Genomic DNA, 17,256 nt, shown 5'->3' with positions numbered 1-17,256 from the left:
ATTTGAGAGGATGGACAGGATTTCTGTTCAACATTTCATCTAAATCCAAAAAAAAAACAGAAATTAATTAATACCTCTCTGTACATGATATATGGAAGTGACATAGAACAATACAGCACAGGATTGGGCCCTTCAGCCCTCGATGTTGTGCCGAACATGACATCAAATGAAACTAATCCCTTCTGCCTGCCTTTGGTCCACATTCCTCCATTCCTTGCATATTCATCTGCTTATCTAAAAGCTCCTTAAACATCTCTGTTGTATCTGCCTCCACCACCACCTTTTGGCAGCACATTCCAGACTCCTACCACTCTCTGTATGTAAAAAACTTGCCCCTCATATCTCCTTTGAACTTTCCTCCTCTCATCTTAAATGCATGCCCCTGAGTTTTAGACATTTCAACTCTGGGAAAAAGATTCTGACTGTCAACGCTATCTACGCATCTCATAATTTTATAGATTTCTATCAAGTCTCCCCTCAGCCTCTGCTGCTCCAGAGAAAACAACTTGAGTTTTTCTAGCCTCTCCTTTTAGTCCATACCCTCCAATCCAGGCAGCATTGTGGTAAACCTCTTCTGCACCCTCTTTAAAGCCTCCACATCCTTCCTGTAATGTGGCGACCAGAACTGAGTGCAATACTCTAAGTGTGGCCTAACCAAAGTCTTATAAACCTGCAACATAACATCCTGACTCTTGTACTCAATTCCCCGACCATTAAAGGCAAGCATGCCATACGCCTTCTTTACCATCCTGTCTACTTGCGTAGCCACTTTCAGGGAGCTATAGACTTGAACCCCAAGATCCCTCTGTACATCAAACATCAAAACTGAATTTTAAAACAATTCCACAGAAGCTTACATGAATACCAACTTTTCTTTTTCTAGTCTCGGTAATGACGCTGAGGAACTATTGATGTAAAAACCCATCTGGTTCATTAATATCCTTTAGGGAAGGAAACTGTCATCCTTATCTGGTCTGGCCTATGTGTGACTCCAGTCCCAGAGCAATGTGATTGACTCTTAACTGCCATCTAGAATGGCTGTGTTAGCCACTCAGTTCAATCTCATTTCAAATGCTGGCCACACAAATAACACCCATGTTCCTTGAAAGAATAAAGTTGAACTTTATGAGCAACAATGTGAAATGATTATAATAAATGTCCGAACTCAGGATTTTTTACTTGGCGCTCCTCTTCCATTAGTTCAGTGGGTTGGATGGCTGGCTTGCAATGAGGAGCAATGCCAACAAACTGGGCTCAATTCGTGTCAGGTCAGGTCAGGTCAGCGTGAACACCCTGCCCCTCAACATCACTCCTCACCTGAGAGACACTCACCTTAAATTCACCATCTGTTCCCCCTCTCACCGTTGAGGAACCATCTACAATCCCCTGGGATTACAACAACTTCCACTTCAAATCTACAGGGTTTTGAGAAATGGCTTCAATTGATTCGAACAAGCATTTTTCAGAATTATGATTATAAATATATTTGTTTAGAATGCACATCATAATGTAAAAGTTATGCTGTCAGTTTATTGTTTTTTTTTCTCTCTCTCAATCTACTTGCCAAATACAGGTACAATGAGTCAGTCAGTATCATAGAATCCCTACAGTGTGGAAGCAGGCCATTTGGCCAATTGAGCCCAAACTGACCCTCCAAAGAGCACCCCACCCAAACCTACCCTCTTACCCTACCCCTGCATTTCCCACGGCTAACCCACCTAGCCTTCATGTCCCTGGACACTATGAGCAATTTAGCGTGGCCAATCCACCCAACCTGCACATCTTTGACCCAGAGGACACCCACGCAGACACGGGGAGAATGTGCAAACTCCACACAGACATTTGTCCGAGGCTGGAATCAAAGCCAGGTCCCTGGTGCTGGGAAGGCAGCAGTGCTAACCATTGAGCCAACATGTCACCTTTTTATATGTTCTGCTTGTTTTCATTTCTGTGCTCCCAACATGAAGTTTATAAATTTGTTAATCTTTTGACACTGTCTCTTTAATTTCAGGCAAAATGGAGGAATGAAGAGGGTCATGTGACCTGCTTGAAATCCTACCTGACAACAGTCTTGTCTGGCTTGTAAATTAAAACCTAAAACAGTGTCCAGATTGTCTTATTGGGAAGAAGTGTCAAGATATTCACACCTGTTGCCAATAGAAATTGCAACTCACTCTGACTCTGTGTAGAATATTGGCCTCCAAGTCACATATAATTTAAACTACCTTTTAATTTCAAGATAAAATGGAGCTGTGTATCTAAAGGAGAGCTCATTAGTATTCCCACATGGATACAAGGCCCGTATGATTCACATGAGAATGGACTTCAGGAAGAAATAGAGTCTGGGAAGCCACTATCTGATTGTGTTGCAGGATTGCATGAGATATCTTTGGAGAGGGTACAGAAAAAGTTTACCAGGGTGTTGCCTGGCATGGAGGGCATTAGCTATGAGGAGAGGTTGGAGAAACTTGCGTTGTTCTCACTGGAACGATGGAGGTTGAGGGGCAACCTGGTAGAGGTCTACAAGATTATGAAGGGCATGGACAGAGTGGACAGTCAGAAGCTTTTTCCCAGGGTGGAAGAGTCAGTTACCAGGGTCCATAGGTTTATGGTGCGAGGGGCAAGGTTTAAAGGTGATGTATGAGGCAAATTTTTTACACAGAGGGTGGTGGGTGCCTGGAACTCGCTGCTGGGGGAGGTAGTGGAAGCAGATACTGTAGTGATTTTTAAAGGGTGTCTTGACAAATATATGAATAGGATGAGAATAGAGGGATACGGTCCCCGGAAGGATATGGGGTTTTAGTTGTGATGGGCAGCATATCGGTGCAGGCTTGGAGGGCTGAAGGGCCTGTTCCTGTGCTGTAATTTTCTTTGTTCTTTGTTATATCGTTGACCTTCGGACTCAATCATTTCACAAGAATATGAAACAGTGATTAGAAAGATGGAGGCAGCCAGTCGGTGATGTTCACCATCTAAAATGTAGGTGAGAGTTCATACTCTGAAGAGGCCAAGTTTGCGAGGAATTAAATGAGGCTGGAGGATTTGCCTAACTTTAGTTAGGGAAAAAACATCCCCAGGGTAACCCACAACATGAAAGTCAGTTTGGGGATTAGAGACTGACTGGAAAAGAAAGACAGAAGCAAACCATTTTGAGCTGAAAATAATGAGTTCCTGGGGAATAAAATGTCTACTTAAAGGAAATATGAATACTTCTGAAAACGTGTCAAACTTTTGTGGGGATTGTAACAGGAGAAGATTTTACTTATCCCCCAAACCTCATGATTTGCAAAACAAAAATTACATTTCAATTGCTTTCAAAAAGTTTCTGGCCATTTGTGTTCTCAGTAACTTAGCTTTGGATAGTGTGGGTTTTATGAACACAATGCCACGTGAACAGCTGGTCTTACTCTCAACTATAAAAACTTTGCTGATGTTGCAGATACACGTTCAGCTGTTTTTTTTAAACTAAGCTATCCCTTCTCATCCTCCCTGACCTGTTTTCAACTTTTATTGCTTCACACTTCTAATCAACCTGTTCAGACTGCCATGCCACACTTCTGGAGAACTGAGGCCTCCTGGCTCAAGGGTAGGGATATTACCACTGTGCCACAAGAGCTTTCAGGCTTGTAGCCTATTTACTAGATTGTCTTCAGGTGTCTGTCAATCTGGACTGGGCTAAGATCTAGGCTTCATAATCAAGCAAGAAACTATTGCTGCTAACATTACAAATTCACAAAGTGCTATGGTCCTTGTGTCTCAACATTTTGGTTTTGATTACATCACTCCCCCATTAACAGCAAAGTGGTGTAAGGAGTAGTGATGGTACAGCGGCATTATCTAACTATTAATCCAGGGATCCAGGAAACGCCTGGGGCCCAGGTTTAAATCTTGCCACAGCAGGTTGTGGAATTTGTATTCAATAATAATCTGGAATTAAGAGTCTAATGATGGCCATGAAGCTATTGTTGATTGTCAGAAAAAGCCCATCTGGGTTTGCTGATGTCCTTCAGAGAAGGAAATCTGCCATCCTTACTTGGCCTGGCCTACATGTGACTCCAGACCCAGAGCAATGAGATTGACTCTCAACAGTGCTCGAGACAATTAGGAGTGGGTAATAAATGCTGGCCTGGTCAGTCATGTCCACATCCTGTGAATAGAATATTAAAAATAAAGGCTACCCTTCAGACTGATTTGTGGCCTCTCGAACATTTGTCAGGATCGTAAATATTTCAGAAACTTGGAAACGTCACACAGTTCCAGGTGTACTGTCTCATTACATCCTCTGCAATCCCATTGATGCTACAGCAACGGGATTAGTCACACTTGGCATGTTAGCCAATGTCAGACCTTCCTACAGCCCTGATCCTGTTTCCTTTATGAAATATCAGAGCTGAGGTAATCACCTCTCACAATATTTACAACATTAGCTCTCGCATATTTAACAGTGATTGGACTGCAAATCCCAAAGGAAGAATAGAAAGTAGGATGACACAGAATCATTCTTCCTGTTTCAATTTGTCAAGACACCAGTTGGAAAAAGACAGAGGCACATTTTGGCTTCGATCTTCCGATGTATGGGAGAGGCCTCTTACCCAACCTCATCATTGATGCTCCTTGGAATACTCAGGATGTTCCTTCGTACGCACATCCTTGATAATTAAGCGGGAATTTTGAAGTTCCGATTGGTCAGCCTTGCCCTGCCCAAATTGAACTGTGATCCCTACGAATGTGGAACCTGATGGCCAGACATAGGCCAATGTATCCTGGTTGATGCATGGATTTGTTTAAGACCTTTTCGTTGTAGGAATTAAAATGGCAGAAATCATGATGTTTATCTGCTGGAGTACCAGAGCTCTCCTGCATGCAGCTATGTTGCCCCTCCCCACCCGCTCCTGACAGCAAAACGCTACTCACCAACCCCCTCTCCAACATTGTTGGGATATCTCCCCTTCCCAACGTTCCCACCCCCACACCTACCAAAGTGGTTTACATTCACACACCCTGAACAGAAACCCCTGGATAATGCCAACCACTTACCCATCCCCAGGCAATGGTCACTTCCCCAGACCCCATCCCTGGGCAATGTTACACCCATCAATTTTCATAGCCCCTCCCAGACAATGTCTACCTCATCCTTAAAACCCACTCCCCAGACATTCCTCACCCCCTTCATTCCCCCCCCCCCAGACAGACCTCACCCCCTCCATTCCCCCTCCCCCAGACAATCCTCACCCCCTCCAGTCCCCCTCCCCCAGACAGTCCCCACCCCCTCCATTCCTCCTCCCAGACAGTTCTCACCCCCTCCATTCACACCCTCCACCCCAAACAGTGTTCACTCCCCCTTCCCCCACCCCTCAAACAGTGCACTCGCTCCCCATCACCGTCTCACCCACCCCCTTCCCAGGTAGTCAGACCGTCCCATACACTTGTAAGATGCTGTTTGAGGCTATATGTTTGTATTGAGTGGTGTGCCGTTACAGACCGATGCTTTCTGCTTTGTGTAGTACAGTTTGCTGTTGCCTTGGCTCTATGTGGGTGAGAAACAGTGGAGATCATAATTACTTGAGTAGTATTGGAGCCAGTCATTCTGGGCTGGATTTAATTTATTTTAATTCAAGGGTGGTAGAGGTTTGGAACTCTCTTCCACAAATGGCAGTGGATGCAGGATCAATGAATTCTAAAGCTCAGGTACCTTTGTCAAACAAAGATACTGAGCAATTTGGGCCAAGTATTTGGATTTAGGCCATGATCTCATTTAATAGAGGAACAGGTTCGAGGGGCTGAATGGCCAACTCCTGTTCCAATGTTCCCGTAATTCAACCTCACACTAAATTGGGTGTTGGTAGCCCTTTCCCATTGGATCAAGTCTCACACACTAACTGCTCCCAGTCTATCGTGAGTCTGCCACCTGTATGCAACGGTGGTGCCACTGGGAGGACAGGGGCTGCTGCTGGTATTGCAAGACTCAGCAGGACTTCCCAGGCATGGATGGGTGACCGAGGGAGGGGTAGATGGAATGGGTCCCTGTCAACGACGAAGCTGGGGAATCCTCCGTTGAGGGAGAACTTGGATAATTCAGAGGTTCCCTTGTCGAAGTTGGCCTCATCTGAGCATATACGACGGAGACGGAGGAACTGAGAGAATGGGATTGGGTCTTTACAGGAGGAGGGGTGTGAGGATGCATAGTCCAGGTAGCTGCGGGAGTCGCTGGGTTTGTAATGGATATTAGTGGCCAGTCTATCCCCCGAAATGGAAACAGAAATGTCGAAGAATGGAAGGGAGGAGACAGAGATAGACCAGGTGAAAGTAAGTGTGGAACCGTCCCCTGGGGTCTGCCACCCTCCAAATCAATGTAATATTTGCAATCATAGAATCAGAGTTGTATAGCACGGAAACAGGCCCTTTGGTCCAATTCGTCCATGCCGACCTGATATCCTAAATTAATCTCTGCCCATTTAACAGCATTTGGCCCAAATCTCTCTAAACCTTTCTTATTCATGTACCCCTCCAGATGCCTTTTAAATGTTGTAATTGTACCAGCCTCCACCACTTCCTCTGTCAGCTCATTCCATACACGCACCACCCTCTACTTGAAAAAGTTGCCCCTCAAGTCCCTTTTAAATTTTTCCCCTCTCACCTTTAACCTATGCCTCTCTAGTTTTGGACTCCTCCACCCTGGGGAAAAAACTGTGGCTATTCACCCCAACCACACCCCTCATGATTTTATAAACCTCTATAAGGTCACCCCTCAGCCTTCGATGATCCAGGGAAAATAGTCCCAGCCTATTCAGCGTCTCCCTATAGCTCAAACCCTTCAACCCTGGCATTATCCTTGTAAATCTTTTCTGAACCCTTTCAAGTTTAACAACATCTTTCCTATCGCAGGGAGACAGAATTGAACACAGCATTCTAAAAGTGGCCTAACCAATGTCCTGTACAGCTGCAATATGACCTCCCAACTCCTATACTCAATGCACTGACCAATAAAGAAACTGTATCAGTTCACCCAGATGTGTAGAGCAATCCAGTGGAAGTTCACAGTCTGACCCTGGGAAACGAGGCTGGGTGAAAAGACAGGTCTTGCATTTGTAGAGTATCTTTCAGCACCTCCAGACATTCAAAAGGCCCACCACTGTTGTAGTTTAGGAAATGCAGATGCCATTTTGAACACAGCAAGCTCCCACAAACAGCAATGTGGTAAGGGATATACACATGTGGTAAGTTCTGTAAGCTGAGAGGTAAATATTGACCAGGAGACCATTTCCTTTAAAATAATGTTGTGGAATCCTTTGTGTGCACTGAGATGGGACACGAGATTAATGTCCCATCTGAAAGACCGTGCTGCATTCTGTCCTGCTGCAATGGTGCGGCATCCTGAAACAGTGTTCTAGTTTCATCCATCTGGACCACAGCTTAACTGTAGGCCCAATCCACTAGGAAGAGGCCACGTAATTTGTATAGGAAAAAGCAAAATGGAAGGTCCTGGAAACCATCAGCTGGTGCGGCAGTCTCTGTTGGAGAAAGGCAAGCAGCTTTAATGCTTTGGCACTGTGAGCTCTTGTGAGAATAGGTGACCAACCACATGCTGTACTGCATGGGATGGCACGGTGGTTAGCACTGCTGCCTCACAGCGCCACGAGTCTGGGTTCAATTCCACCCTCGAAGACAGTCTGTGTGGCGTTTGCACCTTCTTCCCATGCCTGTGTGGGTTTCGTCTGGGTGCCCTGGTTTCCTCCCACTGTCCAAAGATATGTGGGTTAGGTGGATTAGCCATGGAAAACGCAGGGTTGCAGGGATAGGGTGGGTATGGCTGGGATACTCTTTGGAGGATCAGTGTGGGCTGAGTGGCCTGCTTCCACTCTGTAGGGATCCTATGATTTGAGGGCGATATGCAGGTTTTGGAAATGATGGTGGGTGACCTTCCAGGAAAGTGAGTTTTGTGGCATCATTTCCATTCAGAAATGGGTAGAATTTAAGCTCTCCCCCTCCCACCACACACACACACACACACACACACACATTCAGAAAGTAAGGAGACATGGGACTCAGGGAAATTTGGCTGTCTGGATGCAAAACTGTCTGTCCAATAGAAGACAGAGGGTGGTAGTAGATGGAAAGTATTCAGCCTGGAGCTCGGTGACCAGTGGTGTTCCGCAGGGATCTGTTCTGGGACCACTGCTCTTTGTGATCTTTATAAATGACTTGGATGAGGAAGTGGAAGGGTGTGTTAGTAAGTTCATCCCTTCTCTTCCCTCCCACAACAGCGATAGGGTTCCCCTTGTCCGCACTTACCATCCCACCAGCATCCACATCCAAAAGATCATCAGACGCCATTTCCACCACCTCCAGCAAGATGCCACCACCAGACACATTCACCTCCTCTCCCGTGTCCACCTTCCACAGGGACTGTTCCCTCCGGGACACCCTGGTCCACACTTCCTTCACTCCCAACAATCCCCCAAAGCCCTACCGCACCTTCCCCTGTAGACGGCGAAGGTGCAACACCTGCCCATTTACCCCCTCCCTCCACAATATCCAAGGGCCCAAACATACCTTCCAGGTGAAGCAACACTTCACCTGCGCTTCCAAGAATCTACTCTACTGCATTCGCTGCTCACAATGTCTCCTCTACACTGGGGAAACAAAGCGTAGACTAAGTGACTGCTTCGCAGAACATCTACATTCTCCTCGCAAAAAAGACCCTGAACTACCTGTTGCCTGCCACTTTAACGCATCACCTTGCTCCCTAGCCAACGTCTCTGTCTCTGGCTTGTTGCTGTGTTCCAGCGAAGCTCAGTGCAAGCTGGAAGAACAACACCTCATTTTCCACTTGGGGACCCTGCAGCCCTCTGGACTCAATATTGAGTTTAATAATTTTACAGCCTAAACTCTCCCATGTCCCAGCCTCCCACCCCACACACCAGGCCTTGTTACCACATAGCCTGCCATTACACACTACCTGTTGTTAGTCACTAACAGTCCCCATTAACAACTATTCACTCTCCCAGCCTGATCGTTATCAACCCTTTTGTCTATCCAACTGCTCTTCTCTCTATTTAGGTTCTATCCTATTGTTTACTCCCTATCCCATCCCCCTCCCCTTTTCTCTGCATATAAACTGATGTTTTCCCAGTCACTATCAGTTCTGATGAAGGGTCACCAGACCCAAAACGTTAACTCTGTTTTTGCCTTCACAGATGCTGCCCATCCTGCTGAGCTTTTCCAGCAACTTTATTTTTGTATCACACTTACCTCTGGCCATTGGGGGTATCGGGAAAATTTGAAGGTGGACAATCAATCTGTCAGACTGTGTTGTAAACACACCTTTCATAAATTGGGATTTGAACAGGGATGTCCTGGCTTTTATTGTGTGCTTTGATGCCACATCATGAGTCAAGATAGACTGGTTGAGGCGAAGATGATGTCCAAGGAAACACTATTCATCACACATTGATACGAAATACTTTTGCTTATAATCATAAATAAAACAGGCTCTGACTTTCATTACTTAAGGATTAATCGACCATCTTTGTGTGTTCATATCTGCTGATGAGTATCTCCCAGGATGTGTCTAACTCCACCCACTCTGTGCTATTTATGTTCAATGATGTGCAGCCTCATGACATCTTCATGAGGTTGCTCCCAGGTCCTGAAGCTATTCCACAACAGTCAGGGCGCTACCCTCGGTGCCACAAGACTGACTATCCTTTAGACCTTTTACAAAGAATATGGAATCAACACAGTTCTGGTGATTTGATGGGGGTTTCAGAGAGAAGGTAACCCACATAAAGAATAAAGAAAAATCAGCAGTGACCATGCAATGATTCCTTGTTGCTTTATCCTTTCTGATTTCCATCATGGCTGCTGTTCCATTCCTGTGATTTTTTTGTTAAGTCTAAACAGCTAAAATTCCTTACTTCAATTCCTGTGATGCTACTCAGCTGGGGTGAGATTTCATTTTCACTCCTATCACACCAGCCGTGATATGTTTTGTTAATCAGAGGTTTGACATACACACACATACACACACATACACACACTCACACACACACATACACACACTCACACACACACACACACATACACACACTCACACAGACACATACACACACTCACACACACACACTCACACACACACACACACATACACACACTCACACACACACACACACTCACAGACACACACACACACACACACACACAGACACACACAGACACACACACGCATACATACACACACACACACTCACACACACGCGCGCGCACACACACACGCGGCGCACACACACACGCGCGTGCACGCACACACACACGCGCGCGCGCACACACACACATGCACACACACGCGCGCGCACACACACATGCACACACACACATGCACACACAGGCGCGCGCGCACACATACACATGCACACACACGCGCACGCGCGCACACACGCACACATGCACACACACAACACGCGCGCGCGCACACACACACACATAACCACTCACACACTCACAAACATTCACACAGACATACACACACAAACACTCATGCACACACGCACACACACACACACACAGACACACACACACAGACACAGACACACACACATACAGACACACACACAGACACACACACACACACTCTCTCACACAGACACACAGACACACACAGGCACACACACACACTCTCACGCGCACACACACACACACACACACACACACACACGCTCTCTCACACATACACACTCTCTCACACACCATGCACACACACCCTCACACACACATACAGCCACACATGCATGGTCACACACACACTCACACACACCACACACACACACAAATTCCCCCAGTGGAGACAGGTACAGGTGGAAAATGTCTGAAACTCCAGTTTTTTCCAGGTATGTGGCGTTTTTGTAGTGTACTGCTTATCACGTTCACTTAACACGCAAAAGGCCCCTGTTCCGAAACCAGGCAGAGACAGTGGCGCTCCATTTGTTATGGTGACGGGTTTCTGGATTGCTGTGGCCAAAGCTACCTTGCTTGCTGTTCACGTCAGCAAACCTTGTTTTCATGGTGGCTCAGTGGTTAGCACTGCTGCCTCACAGTGCCAGGGACCTGGGTTTGATTCCACCCTCGGGTGACTGTCTGTGTGGAGTTTGTACATTCTCCCTGTGTCAGCGTGGGTTTCCTCCGGGTGCTCTGGTTTCCTCCCACAGTCCAAAGATGTGCAGGCTAGGTGGATTGGCCATGCTAAATTGCCCATAGTGTTCAGGGATGTGTAGATTAGGTGACTTTTAGGGGATGGGTCTGGGTGGGATGCTCTGAGGGTGGATGTGAACTTATTGGCCCGAAGGCCTTGTTTCCACACTGTAGGGATTCTGTGATGATGTATTGCAGATGTGGGATACCCAGTCCAACCTCTTCAGAAGTGCAGGGAGAACATGGAAGAGTCGGGAAGCGATAAAAAGATTAATAACAGGGAAAACATACATTTCTTGATGAGTTGACATTTGCATCATTTTCTAGCATCCTGCAGCCTCGTTAAATATGGAAGAGTTTGAACGGTAATAAGCGAGCGCAAGTTATGAACAGACCATCATATATTGAAGTTAATGTTCCGGTAAAATTTGCCAGTGCATCAAAATTCTGCACATCTGCCGTGTTAATCATGCGATGTGTATGTGTGTATATATATATATATTTACGAAGGGAATACTGAGAACCTATAGTCAAAGTAAAATGACTATTTTGCCTCACAGTAACTGAGGGTTCGTTCACGCATACTAGTGGCACCTATTAATTCGCTCGAGCTGTCTGGCGACCGTTGGAAGATAATAACTGAAGGCATCACATTGCTGTATGGCTATAATTAGGTCATGTTATTCAGCAGATGCCTGGAGGAGATGCATTTGGAGAGAATGCTACTGTCTGTGAAGATTACTGTTCGCACTTGTGCAGCAATGATAGTGTCTCAACAGAGCTTCAAACAGATGCAAAAAATGCCAAAGGAGCCCCAAAAAAAATGTAAAACTTGACAGTTACTTTCCAGCTTGGGTCAACCTCCTACCATTCACAGCATGTGGCTAGCCCCGCATTTATTGCCCATCCCTAATTGCCCAGAACTGCTGTAGGTCTGGAGGGCCAGGCCAGGTAAGGAGGGCAGATTGCCTTCACTGGAGGGCATGCATGAATCAGTTTGGTTTTTCCTGACAGTAGGGAATAGTTTTATGGTCGTTGCTAGATTCTCAGTTCCAGGTTTTTAAAAATTGTACTTGGATTCTGTCACCTGCCTCGGTGGGATTTGAAGCCAGGTCCCCAGAACGTTACCTGGGCCTCTGGATTAATAACCAAAAGAACCGTGGATGCTGTAAATCCAGAGACAAAAACAAAATTGCTGGAAAAGCTCAGCAGGTCTGGCAGCATCTGTGAAGGGAAAAAACAGAGTTAATGTTTCGGGTCCAGTGACCCTTCCTCAGAACTGATGGTGGCTGGGAAAACATCAATTTATATGTAGAGAAAAGGGGAGGGGGATGGGGTAGGGAGTAAACAACAGGATAGAACCTAAATAGAGAGAAGAGCAGTTGGATAGCCAAAAGGGTTGATAACAATCAGGCTGGGAGGATGTATAGTTGTTAATGGGGACTGTTAGTGACTAACAATAGGGGGTGTGTAATGGCAGGCTATGTGGTAACAAGGCCTGGTGTGTGGGGAAGGGGACATGGGAGAGCTTAGGCCCTAAAATTATTGAACTCAATATTGAGTGCAGAGGGCTGCAGGATCCCCAGGCAGAAAATGAGGTGTTGTTCTTCCAGCTTGCATTGAGCTTCGCTGAAACACTGCGGCAAGCCTGAGACAGATGTTGGCCAGGAAACAGGGTGGTGCATTAGTCTGGTGATAATACCAAGGGGCCATTTCCTCCCCAAAATCAGCCCAAGTCGCAATCCCATCCTTTCACAGATAGCCAAGGCTGATCTGTATTCCAATTCTATTGTCTTCTTATTTCATTTACAGCCCCAAAATTTTGGGGTTTTTTTTAACCTCTTTAGCTCATTAAAACTAATTGGGGAACTGGGCACTGGTTGGCTTTCACCTCTAGCCCTTGGGTTTAAACCTTGCCTAAAGCATGTTAAACATCACCCTTGAGTACTGACCTCCAGGATACTGTATGGAATACAGGAAATTCTGTTGTTATGCTTGTTTCAAAACACGAATTGGCTGTAACGCGATTAATGAATAGTGGACACTGTTTGGATAACGCGAACTTTCTGCTGTACAAGTACAGCGATTTTCTGTAGTGATTTCCCTATAACGTGATTTTCTATAGTGCGAGGTCACACAAGAATGCAGCTATCACATTTTAGGAGAACTACCTGTAAGTCTACATGCAGATTCACATCAGTTTCTGATGAGAGTTGTTGTCCGAGCCCTTTCAGACCTGTCAGACACTTTTGACCAATAGATTATCAATTTACCAAGGTGTACCACAATACCAGAACGGTCAAATCACTCCAGACACAAGCTGGTATCAACGCAAATTGTCACAACTTTATTTAGAAACAAGTTGGACTTCCAGAGCAAGGAGTTGACCTCGTTCAAGTGTAGCAGACTGGACATCAATGTTTGTTTGTTTCTCCATATGCAAAGACTGTACAGAACTGAACTACTTTAGTAACAATGTATGAATATAAAGATTTTTTAATGAAATAAAGTACATTTTTGAAATAAGAAAATAACTTTATTAAGGAACATGTAACAGTAAGACTCTAGTACTTGGTCATTACACTACTTCCCAGAATCTCCTTTAACTTTAGTCGGGTTTTTGATTTTATTTTGATTTTATTGTCATGTGTACCAAAATACAGTGAAAAGCTTCGTCAACGAGCGGTACAGGCATATCACAGCAAGCAAAGGATGTACAGACCAAAAAGACTTAGAGGCACACAGGTTACATTGCAAGTTGCATTATTTGCAGCTAGCGTCCATGCATCAGTCTGATAACAGCTGGAAAGAAGCTGTTCCTGAACCTGTTGGCGCGTGTGTTCAGGCTTCTGTATCTGCTGCCTGATGGAAGAGGTTGTAGAAGATCATTACCAGGCTGCGACAGGCTGTTGGGTTCTCTCTCTCACTCCAGACGGTCAGTCAGTCTTTGTCTTTGCCACTTTGGCCAATTCTTCTTCATTTCCAGGTCCAAGGGATCGATCTGCAGGTAAGCCCCGTTTTTGCACCTTTTTGGATGGTTTCCTGGAGCTTTCTAAAGTTCAGGCCAATCAGGAGACTTGCCTAATAGTTTGAAACATTGTCAACCACTTGGATGGCTCACTAATGTTTGTTTCTTTGTGTAACAGGGCCTAGGTGTCTTTCTGCCTGATTTTTGGTTGAAAATATACATTCCTCCATTGTTTGATTGATAAATTGTTGGGGATATGCCTGGTCAAGGTAACTATTGATGAGATACGTGCTTTTTCATTATGTTAATGTCATTAGTATCTGACTGCTGTGTTTGCACTGAGTCTAATTTATGGGTTTGCAATTTGCAGAGCTTTACTTGGTCAATGTGTCCCATACCCAGCATCCCTTGCTGTTCGGCCACTGATTCAGGACTCCATGAAAAATAAATTCACCTGGTTCAGAGATCCAGGAAACTACGAGAAAGAAAGCACCTGTTTCAACAGGATAGCAATCCTCCATGAAGAAAGTTCATAAAATTAAGAATCTTCTAGACATTACAGTGGAGCTATTGCCTGTTGCGATAGGAAAAATACCATTAGTGAAGGAAATCAAAGTTTAAATGGACTTACGTTGTCGAGAACAGAATCAAGGTCAACAATCTTTAACACTGAGAACTAGCACACAAAGGTTAGAAGCCCTGATGAAGGCTATGATGTGGAGGTGTCAGTGTTGGACTGGGGTGGACAAGGTCAGAAATTACACAACACCAGGTTACAGTCCGACAGGTTTATTTGAAAAGTCTCTTTGTCAGGTGTAGTGTGGAAGAGAAGGTATACCAGGTAACAACCCTAAAAATGGCTTGCTGACTGTCTCCTGTTGAATCTTTAATCAGTTAGAAATGACACACAGGTTTCTCTTGATTAAAATACAAATCCCAGAATTTCTTTCAAGTCATTGCCCCGAGATAATTGAAGGTTTTATGAATGTGGGAACATTTCAGCGGTCAAGGGCATTCAGCCTCCGATCTTTGGGTAAGCGTCCTCCAAGACAAACTTCGAGATACAAAACAGCACAAAATAGCTGAGCAGAGGCTGATAACCAAGTTCCATACCCCTCAACCATGATCTTGGGTTCATGACCCCACCATACTATACACTCGCACACTCACTCACACACATGCACACATACACACACTCACACACATACACACACACTCTCTCTCACACACACACACACACACACACACTCACACACACACACTCTCACACAGACCCTCTCTCACACAAGCACACTCTCTCTCACTCTCTCACACACACTCTCACACACACACGCACACTCTCACACTCTCAAGCACACATGCATATACACTCTTTCTTTCTCACACACACACACACTCTCTCTCTCACACACACACTCTCTCTCTCTCTCACACACACACATGCATATACACTCTCTCTCTCTCACACACACTCTCTCTCACACACACACACTCTCTCTCACACACATACACACACACTCTCTCTATCTCACACACACACATGCACACTCTCTCTCTCTCACACAAACACGCACACGAGCTCTCTCTCTCTCATACAAACACACATTCTCTCTCTCACACACACACACACACACACACACACACACACATACACTCTCTCATTCACACACACACACAGAGACACACATATATAAATCTACGGGGTGAATTATTTGATCTAAGATGTTTGTGTATTTGCAGAGACATTCTATTTTGTTCAAAAATGTAAAACCAGCCTGACTCCAGGTTAATACACAGCCAGACTCTAATCAAGGCCTTGCACCTAAAATGCATCGTCTGACTTGAGATGTCACCTCTGGGATGCATTGATAAAACCTTTAGTTATCTTGGGGCAATGACTTCAAAGAAATTCTGGGACTGTCATTTTAATCAATAAAAACCTGCATCTCCTTTCTAACTGATTAAAGATTCAACAGGAGGCAGCCAGCGAGCCATTTTTAGGTTGTTACCTTTCTGCTTATAAATTCTGTGTCGGCATACCTCCTCTTCCACACTACGCCTGAGGAAGGAGCAGAGCTACCAAAGCCTGTGTTTTCAAATAAAGCTGTTGGACTGTAACCTAGTGACATGTGATTTTTGGCCTTCCTCTGATGAAGACTCATCTAGACTCAAAACTTTATCTTGCTCTCTGTCTATGGATGCTGCCTGGCCTACTGTGATCTCCAGCAATGTTTGTTTTCACGCAAAGGTTAGTGCTGAAGAGGGCTGAATCATAACCCAGTATACCGATGTCATATGGGGCTTAGGTAGGAGGACAATTTTGGATTTTGAAGGAATAGTATCTAACACCTGGGTCTCCCTCATTATCTCGGTAACTATGTCCATCTTGGCAATGTAGCATATCCTTACTTGCTGTCATGCAATAAGCTACATCTTGTTTGATGAGTGTCTTCTCATTATCTATCAAGTCATGTTCCTCTCACACTAAGCAGACCTTGTAGAGGCTGACCAGGAAGAGGATGCAGCAGTAATTCTGCCTGATGTCCCTTTCACCATGTTGGGCTATGGTGAGGATCCATCATACAATAGACACAGTCCTTAAGTAGAAATTACGGCCCTTCATTAGCACATTCAAGTGACTGAATACTGATCTTAGGCAGTTGCCTGGATACGCTAAGTGTATCAAACCAGTTTCAGATTGGGTGTCTCTCAAACACACTCAGGAAGTCAGACTTTACATCCTGAGATTGGTCCCATTTGAGCCCATTTCTTCCCCATCAAAACTGGGGCATCAAGACCCCACTTCTACACCTTAAACGGGGAGGTTCATCACGCTGGACCTGAGCTGAAATTTCGATTTCTGGCTGTGTTGTACATTAGCTGCATGTTCCATCTGCTTCCGAAACAAAATTCATCACTAAACTCGTAGCATCGTACAATACAGAACAGGCCCTTCAGTCCATTGAATCTGTACTGTCAAAAATAAACTTTTAGAATTCATAGAATAGAGTTTTATTGTCACGTGTACTCAAGTACAGGGGTACAGGAGTACAGTGAAAAGTGTACACATTTGCATTGCCAGCACCATCTTAGGTACAAAG

This window comes from Rhincodon typus, chromosome 9 (genome assembly GCF_021869965.1).
Source record: "Rhincodon typus isolate 14 chromosome 9, sRhiTyp1.1, whole genome shotgun sequence".
NCBI classification, from domain to species: domain Eukaryota; kingdom Metazoa; phylum Chordata; class Chondrichthyes; order Orectolobiformes; family Rhincodontidae; genus Rhincodon; species Rhincodon typus.
The sequence above is the reverse complement of the archived record's forward strand: the minus strand, read 5'-3'. Positions refer to the sequence as shown.